Here is an 8164-nt window from a genome sequence, read left to right as displayed (position 1 = left end):
CTAATGTGTCTTGGCTAAGGTGTCTTGGCTAATGTGTCTTGGCTAAGGTGTCTTGGCTAATGTGTCTCGGCTAAGGTGTCTTGGCTAATGTGTCTCGGCTAATGTGTCTTGGCTAAGGTGTCTTGGCTAATGTGTCTTGGCTAAGGTGTCTTGGCTAATGTGTCTTGGCTAAGGTGTCTTGGCTAAGGTGTCTTGGCTAATGTGTCTTGGCTAAGGTGTCTTGGCTAATGTGTCTCGGCTAATGTGTCTTGGCTAAGGTGTCTTGGCTAAGGTGTCTTGGCTAATGTGTCTTGGCTAAGGTGTCTTGGCTAATGTGTCTCGGCTAAGGTGTCTTGGCTAATGTGTCTTGGCTAAGGTGTCTTGGCTAATGTGTCTTGTTTAAGGTGTCTTGGCTAATGTGTCTTGGCTAATGTGTCTTGGCTAATGTGTCTCGGCTAAGGTGTCTTGGCTAATGTGTCTCGGCTAATGTGTCTTGGCTAAGGTGTCTTGGCTAAGGTGTCTTGGCTAAGGTGTCTTGGCTAAGGTGTCTTGGCTAATGTGTCTTGGCTAAGGTGTCTTGGCTAATGTGTCTTGGCTAAGGTGTCTTGGCTAATGTGTCTCGGCTAATGTGTCTTGGCTAAGGTGTCTTGGCTAATGTGTCTCGGCTAATGTGTCTTGGCTAAGGTGTCTTGGCTAAGGTGTCTTGGCTAATGTGTCTTGGCTAAGGTGTCTTGGCTCATGTGTCTTGGCTAAGGTGTCTTGGCTAAGGTGTCTTGGCTAATGTGTCTTGGCTAAGGTGTCTTGGCTAATGTGTCTCGGCTAAGGTGTCTTGGCTAATGTGTCTTGGCTAAGGTGTCTTGGCTAATGTGTCTTGGCTAAGGTGTCTTGGCTAATGTGTCTTGGCTAAGGTGTCTTGGCTAAGGTGTCTTGGCTAATGTGTCTTGGCTAATGTGTCTTGGCTAAGGTGTCTTGGCTAATGTGTCTTGGCTAAGGTGTCTTGGCTAATGTGTCTTGGCTAAGGTGTCTTGGCTAATGTGTCTTGGCTAAGGTGTCTTGGCTAAGGTGTCTTGGCTAATGTGTCTTGGCTTATGTGTCTTGGCTAATGTGTCTTGGCTAAGGTGTCTTGGCTAAGGTGTCTTGGCTAAGGTGTCTTGGCTAAGGTGTCTTGGCTAATGTGTCTTGGCTAAGGTGTCTTGGCTAATGTGTCTTGGCTAATGTGTCTTGGCTAATGTGTCTTGGCTAAGGTGTCTTGGCTAATGTGTCTCGGCTAAAGTGTCTCGGCTAAGGTGTCTTGGCTAAGGTGTCTTGGCTAAGGTGTCTTGGCTAAGGTGTCTTGGCTAAGGTGTCTTGGCTAAGGTGTCTTGGCTAAGGTGTCTTGGCTAATGTGTCTTGGCTAATGTGACTTGGCTAATGTGTCTTGGCTAATGTGTCTTGGCTAAGGTGTCTTGGCTAATGTGTCTTGGCTAAGGTGTCTTGGCTAAGATGTCTCGGCTAATGTGTCTTGGCTAAGGTGTCTTGGCTAAGGTGTCTTGGCTAATGTGTCTTGGCTAAGGTGTCTTGGCTAAGGTGTCTCGGCTAATGTGTCTTGGCTAAGGTGTCTTGGCTAAGGTGTCTTGGCTAAGGTGTCTTGGCTAAGGTGTCTTGGCTAATGTGTCTTGGCTAATGTGTCTTGGCTAAGGTGTCTTGGCTAATGTGTCTTGGCTAAGGTGTCTTGGCTAATGTGTCTTGGCTAAGGTGTCTTGGCTAATGTGTCTTGGCTAAGGTGTCTTGGCTAAGGTGTCTTGGCTAATGTGTCTTGGCTAAGGTGTCTTGGCTAAGGTGTCTTGGCTAATGTGTCTTGGCTAATGTGTCTTGGCTAATGTGTCTTGGCTAAGGTGTCTTGGCTAATGTGTCTTGGCTAATGTGTCTTGGCTAAGGTGTCTTGGCTAATGTGTCTCGGCTAAGGTGTCTTGGCTAATGTGTCTCGGCTAATGTGTCTTGGCAAAGGTGTCTTGGCTAATGTGTCTTGGCTAAGGTGTCTTGGCTAATGTGTCTTGGCTAAGGTGTCTTGGCTAAGGTGTCTTGGCTAATGTGTCTTGGCTAAGGTGTCTTGGCTAATGTGTCTCGGCTAATGTGTCTTGGCTAAGGTGTCTTGGCTAAGGTGTCTTGGCTAATGTGTCTTGGCTAAGGTGTCTTGGCTAAGGTGTCTTGGCTAATGTGTCTTGGCTAAGGTGTCTTGGCTAATGTGTCTTGTTTAAGGTGTCTTGGCTAATGTGTCTTGGCTAATGTGTCTTGGCTAAGGTGTCTTGGCTAATGTGTCTTGGCTAAGGTGTCTTGGCTAAGGTGTCTTGGCTAATGTGTCTTGGCTAAGGTGTCTTGGCTAATGTGTCTCGGCTAAGGTGTCTTGGCTAATGTGTCTCGGCTAAAGTGTCTTGGCTAAGGTGTCTTGGCTAATGTGTCTTGGCTAAGGTGTCTTGGCTAATGTGTCTTGGCTAAGGTGTCTTGGCTAAGGTGTCTTGGCTAATGTGTCTTGGCTAAGGTGTCTTGGCTAAGGTGTCTTGGCTAATGTGTCTTGGCTAAGGTGTCTTGGCTAAGGTGTCTTGGCTAATGTGTCTTGGCTATGGTGTCTTGGCTAATGTGTCTTGTTTAAGGTGTCTTGGCTAAGGTGTCTTGGCTAAGGTGTCTTGGCTAAGGTGTCTTGGCTAATGTGTCTTGGCTAATGTGTCTTGGCTAATGTGTCTTGGCTAAGGTGTCTTGGCTAATGTGTCTTGGCTAAGGTGTCTTGGCTAATGTGTCTTGGCTAAGGTGTCTTGGCTAATGTGTCTCGGCTAAGGTGTCTTGGCTAATGTGTCTCGGCTAATGTGTCTTGGCTAAGGTGTCTTGGCTAATGTGTCTTGGCTAAGGTGTCTTGGCTAATGTGTCTTGGCTAAGGTGTCTTGGCTAAGGTGTCTTGGCTAATGTGTCTTGGCTAAGGTGTCTTGGCTAATGTGTCTCGGCTAATGTGTCTTGGCTAAGGTGTCTTGGCTAAGGTGTCTTGGCTAATGTGTCTTGGCTAAGGTGTCTTGGCTAAGGTGTCTTGGCTAATGTGTCTTGGCTAAGGTGTCTTGGCTAATGTGTCTTGTTTAAGGTGTCTTGGCTAATGTGTCTTGGCTAATGTGTCTTGGCTAATGTGTCTCGGCTAAGGTGTCTTGGCTAATGTGTCTCGGCTAATGTGTCTTGGCTAAGGTGTCTTGGCTAAGGTGTCTTGGCTAAGGTGTCTTGGCTAAGGTGTCTTGGCTAATGTGTCTTGGCTAAGGTGTCTTGGCTAATGTGTCTTGGCTAAGGTGTCTTGGCTAATGTGTCTCGGCTAATGTGTCTTGGCTAAGGTGTCTTGGCTAATGTGTCTCGGCTAATGTGTCTTGGCTAAGGTGTCTTGGCTAAGGTGTCTTGGCTAATGTGTCTTGGCTAAGGTGTCTTGGCTCATGTGTCTTGGCTAAGGTGTCTTGGCTAAGGTGTCTTGGCTAATGTGTCTTGGCTAAGGTGTCTTGGCTAATGTGTCTCGGCTAAGGTGTCTTGGCTAATGTGTCTTGGCTAAGGTGTCTTGGCTAATGTGTCTTGGCTAAGGTGTCTTGGCTAATGTGTCTTGGCTAAGGTGTCTTGGCTAAGGTGTCTTGGCTAATGTGTCTTGGCTAATGTGTCTTGGCTAAGGTGTCTTGGCTAATGTGTCTTGGCTAAGGTGTCTTGGCTAATGTGTCTTGGCTAAGGTGTCTTGGCTAATGTGTCTTGGCTAAGGTGTCTTGGCTAAGGTGTCTTGGCTAATGTGTCTTGGCTAATGTGTCTTGGCTAAGGTGTCTTGGCTAAGGTGTCTTGGCTAAGGTGTCTTGGCTAAGGTGTCTTGGCTAATGTGTCTTGGCTAAGGTGTCTTGGCTAATGTGTCTTGGCTAATGTGTCTTGGCTAAGGTGTCTTGGCTAAGGTGTCTTGGCTAAGGTGTCTTGGCTAATGTGACTTGGCTAAGGTGTCTTGGCTAAGGTGTCTTGGCTAATGTGTCTTGGCTAATGTGTCTTGGCTAAGGTGTCTTGGCTAATGTGTCTTGGCTAAGGTGTCTTGGCTAATGTGTCTTGGCTAAGGTGTCTTGGCTAATGTGTCTTGGCTAAGGTGTCTTGGCTAATGTGTCTTGGCTAAGGTGTCTTGGCTAAGGTGTCTCGGCTAATGTGTCTTGGCTAAGGTGTCTTGGCTAAGGTGTCTTGGCTAAGGTGTCTTGGCTAAGGTGTCTTGGCTAATGTGTCTTGGCTAATGTGTCTTGGCTAAGGTGTCTTGGCTAATGTGTCTTGGCTAAGGTGTCTTGGCTAATGTGTCTTGGCTAAGGTGTCTTGGCTAATGTGTCTTGGCTAAGGTGTCTTGGCTAAGGTGTCTTGGCTAATGTGTCTTGGCTAAGGTGTCTTGGCTAATGTGTCTTGGCTAATGTGTCTTGGCTAAGGTGTCTTGGCTAATGTGTCTTGGCTAAGGTGTCTTGGCTAATGTGTCTTGGCTAATGTGTCTTGGCTAAGGTGTCTTGGCTAATGTGTCTCGGCTAAGGTGTCTTGGCTAATGTGTCTCGGCTAATGTGTCGTGGCTAAGGTGTCTTGGCTAATGTGTCTTGGCTAAGGTGTCTTGGCTAATGTGTCTTGGCTAAGGTGTCTTGGCTAAGGTGTCTTGGCTAATGTGTCTTGGCTAAGGTGTCTTGGCTAATGTGTCTCGGCTAATGTGTCTTGGCTAAGGTGTCTTGGCTAAGGTGTCTTGGCTAATGTGTCTTGGCTAAGGTGTCTTGGCTAAGGTGTCTTGGCTAATGTGTCTTGGCTAAGGTGTCTTGGCTAATGTGTCTTGTTTAAGGTGTCTTGGCTAATGTGTCTTGGCTAATGTGTCTTGGCTAAGGTGTCTTGGCTAATGTGTCTTGGCTAAGGTGTCTTGGCTAAGGTGTCTTGGCTAATGTGTCTTGGCTAAGGTGTCTTGGCTAATGTGTCTCGGCTAAGGTGTCTTGGCTAATGTGTCTCGGCTAAAGTGTCTTGGCTAAGGTGTCTTGGCTAATGTGTCTTGGCTAAGGTGTCTTGGCTAATGTGTCTTGGCTAAGGTGTCTTGGCTAAGGTGTCTTGGCTAATGTGTCTTGGCTAAGGTGTCTTGGCTAAGGTGTCTTGGCTAATGTGTCTTGGCTAAGGTGTCTTGGCTAAGGTGTCTTGGCTAATGTGTCTTGGCTATGGTGTCTTGGCTAATGTGTCTTGTTTAAGGTGTCTTGGCTAAGGTGTCTTGGCTAAGGTGTCTTGGCTAATGTGTCTTGGCTAATGTGTCTTGGCTAAGGTGTCTTGGCTAATGTGTCTTGGCTAAGGTGTCTTGGCTAATGTGTCTTGGCTAAGGTGTCTTGGCTAATGTGTCTTGGCTAAGGTGTCTTGGCTAAGGTGTCTTGGTTAATGTGTCTTGGCTTATGTGTCTTGGCTAATGTGTCTTGGCTAAGGTGTCTTGGCTAAGGTGTCTCTGCTAAGGTGTCTTGGCTAAGGTGTCTTGGCTAATGTGTCTTGGCTAAGGTGTCTTGGCTAATGTGTCTTGGCTAATGTGTCTTGGCTAAGGTGTCGTGGCTAAGGTGTCTTGGCTAAGGTGTCTTGGCTAATGTGTCTTGGCTAATGTGACTTGGCTAATGTGTCTTGGCTAATGTGTCTTGGCTAAGGTGTCTTGGCTAATGTGTCTTGGCTAAGGTGTCTTGGCTAAGGTGTCTTGGCTAATGTGTCTTGGCTAATGTGTCTTGGCTAAGGTGTCTTGGCTAATGTGTCTTGGCTAAGGTGTCTTGGCTAATGTGTCTTGGCTAAGGTGTCTTGGCTAATGTGTCTTGGCTAAGGTGTCTTGGCTAATGTGTCTCGGCTAATGTGTCTTGGCTAAGGTGTCTTGGCTAATGTGTCTCGGCTAATGTGTCTTGGCTAAGGTGTCTTGGCTAAGGTGTCTTGGCTAATGTGTCTTGGCTAAGGTGTCTTGGCTAATGTGTCTTGGCTAAGGTGTCTTGGCTAAGGTGTCTTGGCTAATGTGTCTTGGCTAAGGTGTCTTGGCTAAGGTGTCTTGGCTAATGTGTCTTGGCTAAAGTGTCTTGGCTAATGTGTCTTGGCTAAGGTGTCTTGGCTAAGGTGTCTTGGCTAATGTGTCTCGGCTAATGTGTCTTGGCTAAGGTGTCTTGGCTAAGGTGTCTTGGCTAATGTGTCTTGGCTAAGGTGTCTTGGCTAAGGTGTCTTGGCTAATGTGTCTTGGCTAATGTGTCTTGGCTAAGGTGTCTTGGCTAATGTGTCTTGGCTAATGTGTCTTGGCTAAGGTGTCTTGGCTAATGTGTCTCGGCTAATGTGTCTTGGCTAAGGTGTCTTGGCTAAGGTGTCTTGGCTAATGTGTCTTGGCTAAGGTGTCTTGGCTAAGGTGTCTTGGCTAATGTGTCTTGGCTAAGGTGTCTTGGCTAATGTGTCTTGTTTAAGGTGTCTTGGCTAATGTGTCTTGGCTAATGTGTCTTGGCTAATGTGTCTCGGCTAAGGTGTCTTGGCTAATGTGTCTCGGCTAATTTGTCTTGGCTAAGGTGTCTTGGCTAAGGTGTCTTGGCTAATGTGTCTTGGCTAAGGTGTCTTGGCTAATGTGTCTCGGCTAATGTGTCTTGGCTAAGGTGTCTTGGCTAAGGTGTCTTGGCTAAGGTGTCTTGGCTAAGGTGTCTTGGCTCATGTGTCTTGGCTAAGGTGTCTTGGCTAAGGTGTCTTGGCTAATGTGTCTTGGCTAAGGTGTCTTGGCTAATGTGTCTCGGCTAAGGTGTCTTGGCTAATGTGTCTCGGCTAATGTGTCTTGGCTAAGGTGTCTTGGCTAATGTGTCTTGGCTAAGGTGTCTTGGCTAATGTGTCTTGGCTAAGGTGTCTTGGCTAATGTGTCTCGGCTAATGTGTCTTGGCTAAGGTGTCTTGGCTAATGTGTCTTGGCTAAGGTGTCTTGGCTAATGTGTCTTGGCTAATGTGTCTTGGCTAAGGTATCTTGGCTAATGTGTCTTGGCTAAGGTGTCTTGGCTAATGTGTCTTGGCTAATGTGTCTTGGCTAATGTGTCTTGGCTAATGTGTCTTGGCTAAGGTGTCTTGGCTAAGGTGTCTTGGCTAATGTGTCTTGGCTAATGTGTCTTGGCTAATGTGTCTTGGCTAATGTGTCTTGGCTAAGGTGTCTTGGCTAAGGTGTCTTGGCTAATGTGTCTTGGCTAATGTGTCTTGGCTAAGGTGTCTTGGCTAATGTGTCTTGGCTAAGGTGTCTTGGCTAATGTGTCTTGGCTAAGGTGTCTTGGCTAATGTGTCTTGGCTAAGGTGTCTTGGCTAAGGTGTCTTGGCTAATGTGTCTTGGCTAATGTGTCTTGGCTAAGGTGTCTTGGCTAATGTGTCTTGGCTAATGTGTCTTGGCTAATGTGTCTTGGCTAATGTGTCTTGGCTAATGTGTCTTGGCTAAGGTGTCTTGGCTAAGGTGTCTTGGCTAAGGTGTCTTGGCTAATGTGTCTTGGCTAATGTGTCTTGGCTAAGGTGTCTTGGCTAATGTGTCTTGGCTAAGGTGTCTTGGCTAATGTGTCTTGGCTAAGGTGTCTTGGCTAATGTGTCTTGGCTAAGGTGTCTTGGCTAAGGTGTCTTGGCTAATGTGTCTTGGCTTATGTGTCTTGGCTAATGTGTCTTGGCTAAGGTGTCTTGGCTAAGGTGTCTTGGCTAAGGTGTCTTGGCTAAGGTGTCTTGGCTAATGTGTCTTGGCTAAGGTGTCTTGGCTAATGTGTCTTGGCTAATGTGTCTTGGCTAAGGTGTCTTGGCTAAGGTGTCTTGGCTAAGGTGTCTTGGCTAATGTGTCTTGGCTAATGTGTCTTGGCTAAGGTGTCTTGGCTAATGTGTCTTGGCTAATGTGTCTTGGCTAAGGTGTCTTGGCTAAGGTGTCTTGGCTAAGGTGTCTTGGCTAAGGTGTCTTGGCTAATGTGTCTTAGCTAAGGTGTCTTGGCTAATGTGTCTTGGCTAAGGTGTCTTGGCTAATGTGTCTTGGCTAAGGTGTCTTGGCTAAGGTGTCTTGGCTAATGTGTCTTGGCTAATGTGTCTTGGCTAATGTGTCTTGGCTAATGTGTCTTGGCTAATGTGTTTTGGCTAAGGTGTCTTGGCTAAGGTGTCTTGGCTAAGGTGTCTTGGCTAATGTGTCTTCGCTAATGTGTCTTGGCTAAGGTGTCTTGGCT

The sequence above is a fragment of the Anopheles funestus genome, unplaced genomic scaffold (assembly GCF_943734845.2).
Source record: "Anopheles funestus unplaced genomic scaffold, idAnoFuneDA-416_04 scaffold_13_ctg1, whole genome shotgun sequence".
Lineage (NCBI taxonomy): Eukaryota > Metazoa > Arthropoda > Insecta > Diptera > Culicidae > Anopheles > Anopheles funestus.
The sequence above is the reverse complement of the archived record's forward strand: the minus strand, read 5'-3'. Positions refer to the sequence as shown.